Raw genomic sequence first — 4865 nt, 5'->3', positions numbered from 1 at the left:
GAGGTAACTATGGGGAGAAAATGGGAGGGGAGCTGTTGCATTGCTGTAAATTGTGGTCAATGACATGAGACAAAGTATATGTGAACTGCTGTATAGAAAGTGAATTTGCTCTGTAAATCTTCACCCAAATCACAATAAAAAAAAAAAAAAAGAAAGAAAGAAAATTTACAAATTGCTTATCTGATAAATGACTTGTATATAATATGTGTGTGTATATCTATACATATTCATATACACATGAACGCTCAAAACAGACAACTCAATAACATGGACAAAATATTTGAACTGTCACTCACCAAAAAAGTGATGCAGATGGCAAGTAAATATATGAAAAAAAATGTTCATATCACTAGCCAAAAAGGAAGTGCAAATTAAAACCACAATGAAATACAACTGTGAGCCACCATAAATGTTTAAGCAAGAAAGAGAGAAAGAGAAACAAACCCAAGTGCTGGTGAGGAATTAGAGCAACTGGAACTCTAATACTTTGCTGGTGGGAATGCAAAGTGGTATAGCCTCTGGAGAACAATTGGGCAGTTTCTCACTACATGACCCAGAAATGCCATTCTTAGCTGCTCATTCCAGAGGAATGAAAACATTTGCCTACACATAGGCCCGGAGGCAAATCTGGCGACTTTATTTGTAATCATCAAAACCTGAAAACAAACATCCATCACCTGGTAAATGGTTAAATAAATTGTGGCAAATGGTTAAATAAATTGCGGTTTTATCAGTGAACCACTGCCAGCAATAAAAAAGAAGAAACTCTTGATATGTGCAACAGCATAGACAAATCTCAAAAGCATTATGCAAAGTGAAAGAAGGTTGTCACAAAAGGCCACATACTGTCTCCTGTGTAACTCCTTTTCTATGACATTCTGTCAAAGGCAAAACTATAGAGACAGTAATTAGATCAGTGGTTGCCAAGCACTGGGCATGGGGTAGGGGAAAGGAGGAACTTGTGGTAAAAGAAACCTCTTGCATCCTGACTGTGGTGGTAGCTATATGACTATAAACACATCTTCAAATTTAAAAAACTACACCTAAAAAGAGTGAATTCTTCTGTGTGTGAATTTTGCACGTGAAAGCTGGACAACAAATAAGGAAAACCAAAGAAAAATTGATATATATGAACTATGATGCTGGTGAAGAATACTGACTATACCATGGACTGCCAGAAGAACAAATCAATCTGTTTTAGAAGCAGTACAGCCAAAACGCTCCTTAGAAGTGAGGATTGTCTCTCATTCTTTGGTCACGTTACCAGAAGGGACCAGCCCCTGGACAAGGACATCACCCTCGGTAAAGCAGAGGGTCAGTGAACAGGAGGAAGGCCCTCAGTGAGATGGACTGACACTGTGCCTGCAACAACAAGCTCCGACAGCGGTGACCGTGAGGATGATGCAGGACCGAGCAGTGCTTCGTTCTGTCGAATGTCGGGTCGCTATGACTCAGAACTGACTCACAGCACCTCATAACGACAACAACAAATGCAACTTCGATAAATGTTAAAATAAATAACTAAATATGTGGGGAATATTTCAAAGAAAGAGAATGCCGACTCCAGAAGGAGAAAATTTGTTTTAAGTTTCCTCAAATGACACGCAGCAGAAATGATCTTGGGACGTCACTGAAGTTCAGTTTATTTAGTCTCAACCACCGCAGAATAAACTTTCCATTTGAAATACATTTATTTTAAAAGTTATAAAATCAGAATTGATACAAAAATATACTGATTATATCAATAAATTCTTCTGATCCTACCCTTAACCTCATATGACAAATTTTTTCAAAGAGTGATTAGCATTTTCTAGGCCTAGATACTTTCTCTTTCTCCTCACACATCCTGCAAATACACAAAATAATTTTGGTGGCTTTTAATTCCCTTTTTGCATGTGGGCTGGACTTAGGAATTTGCTTCTAACCAATAGAATATGGTGGGAAGGATGATGTGTGACTTCCAAGTCTTAGTCATAAAAGACATTACAGCTTCCTCCTTGCTCTCAGATCACACACTAAGGGGAAGCCAGCTACCATGCACTAAGGACATGGAGAAGTCCACAGGAGAAACTGCAGTCTCCTGGCAAAAACCTGCACTATCTTGCCAGGGCTAGGAGGGAGCAGCCTTGGAAGCGAGTCCCAGTTAAGCCTTCAGATGACCACAGATCCTAAGTCAATAGTACTTCCCTGATAAGCTGCTTCTGAATTCCTGACCCGTGAAGACTTGTGAGATAATAAATGCTTATCATTTAAAGACACTGCGTTTTAAGGTAATTCATTATTTAGCAATAAAGAACTTCAACAGCAAACTAGGATGGGAAAGGAAATCCTTTAACCAATAGTAAACATCACATTTAATTGCTGGAACTTCAGGTGTATTTTGATAACACTATAAACAAGGTGAGTTATGTAGCTTTTTTTGACACCGTACATCTTTAGGGAAAAAAAGATAAAAACTATCATCTGCAATGGCATGATTTCTACGCAGAACTTTTTAAAGAATCAATAGATAAGCCATTGGAGCTAATTGATGATTTCAAGATTGCTGAATACAAAATGAATACGTAACATCAACTGAATTCCTTCCTATATGGTTGTTGTGTTTGCTATCAAGTCAGATCTGATTCACAGCAACCCCTCCTTGGGTTTCTGAGGCAGTATCACTATGGAAGTAGATTGCCCAACCTTCCTTCCAAGGAGCGCCTGGTGGGTTTGAACCACCAGCCTTCTAGTTAGCAGTCAAATATCTTACGCACTATGCCACCAGAGCTCTGGTAGTAATAACTAATTAGAACATATAAAAGAGAACAAATTACAGTTGACCCTTAAACAACATGGGTTTAAACTGTGCAGGTCCACTCTTATACACAGATTATTTTTTTTAAGACAGAGCCAATCAAAGAAATCATGAACGAGATTGTGGATATGGTTTAAAAAAAAAAAAAAAAAGGTGGTATGTGTGTGTGTGTGTGAGAAAGGTTTCAACATATGGATCTTAGAGAAATTCAAGAGCTAACAGAGGAATGAACAGAAGATAACTTGATGGAGGTGAGTGCTTCCAAACCAGGCCCAGAGGATGAGGAAGATGACACAGAAGAAGCAGGGCCAGAAAATAAACTGACATCAGATGATCCAGCAGGTTTCTAATTCAGGACCACTGTGGACTTGTTTTATGACATGGACCCTTCTATGATATGGGCACTGAAACTAAAGTGAGTGGTGGAAGAAGGAGGATGCTATATAGAAACATTTTTGAAGAAATGAAAATGCAAAAAAGTCGATAGAAATGATGTATTTCCACAAAGTTATACCCAGTGTGCCTGCCTCTCCTTCCACCTCCCTCACCTCTTCCATCTCTGATGCCTGAGTCAGTACGACCAACCCTTCCTCCCCCTCGGACTACTCATCATGAAGACGAGGATGAAAACCATTATGATGCTCTATGTCCACCTAATGGATAGTAAATCATCATCATACCATGCAGTTAATAAACTTACCTACTGTGTATGTGTGTGAGCGTCCTTGTGCGAAAATGTAATAACTGTAGGGTAAGAACTGTGTTAATCAATTGTTTATCAGGAAGGCTTCTGGTCAATAGTAAGCTATTAGTAGTTATATTTTGGGGGAGTCAAAAGTTATACGCAGATTTTCAACTGTATGGGGGGTCAGCACCCCTAATTCCCATGTTGTACAGGGGTCAACTGTACATCCAAAAGAGGTTTAAAAACTCTAAGGTTTCTTTCCTTTCTTTTTAAAATAAATTTAACAAAATATCTGTAAGACATGGAGAAAACTGTGGAGATTTATTGAAGGATATAAAAGATTATCTGCCTAATGGACAGATACACGATGTTCAGAAAGAAAATGAAAACAATTCTTCCCAAAATTAATCTATAAATTCAATATAATTCTAGTATGTTTAGAAATTAAAATATTATTGTTAATGTTCTTTGGGTAGCGGATTCAAGACATTGACAATGAGAGCCATAAAAGACACATTTTATTAAGAACCAACCAAACAGACCCACTGCCATCGGGTCAATTCCAATTCATAGTGACCCTAGGACAGAGTAGAACTGCCCCATAGGGTTTCCAAGGCTGTAAATCTTTCAGGAAGCAGACTGCCTCATCTTTCTCCTATGGAGCAGCTGGTGGGTTCGAACTGCTGACCTTTTGGTTAGCAGTCAAATGTCTTGGCCACTGCATCACCAGAGTTCCCTAAAGGCAAGCTAAAAACTGGGAGAATACATGAAATACATATAACACAAGATTAGAATACAGTCTACATAAAGATCTTCACAAATCAATAGGAAAAACATGAAACAACCCATCTGATTAAAAAAAAAAAAAAGTTGAAAGTTTTGGCTTTCACATATAAGGATTCAATGTTATCTTCTCCTATGACGGTAACTGTTCAGAATTATATAAAAAGTTTATACTTTCTCTAAAGAAGTGCCATACTGACTTCATCATAAACTAGGTTTATGGAGGTGTATGTTCTGGCCCATGTTCTATCTATCTCTCCCTACACCAATACCACACAGTTTTATAATAATTCCTGGTATCTGATAAAGTCTTCTTACCTTTTCCTACTTCTTCAGGAATGCCTTGGATACTCTTGATCCTCAGCCTTCCTTAAAAATTTTAGAATCAAGCACTGATCTATGGGTGGATAGATGTATGGAGAGGCTGAACAATCAGGTATGTCTAGGCAGGGGGTGGTGTGCCCATGACCATGCCCAGTTAGCAATGTTTCTACATATATATCTGTACATGCTGTAAGAATGTCCAGGTGTATAGTAGAGCTGACAAAAGGGGCAAGGCTGTGGTGCCTTGTTGGCCACAGCCACCTACTTAGAAGGAGC

Source organism: Orycteropus afer, unplaced genomic scaffold (assembly GCF_000298275.1).
Source record: "Orycteropus afer afer isolate SDZICR_OR568_19922 unplaced genomic scaffold, OryAfe1.0 scaffold00141, whole genome shotgun sequence".
NCBI lineage: Eukaryota > Metazoa > Chordata > Mammalia > Tubulidentata > Orycteropodidae > Orycteropus > Orycteropus afer.
Note: the sequence above shows the minus strand (reverse complement) of the source record.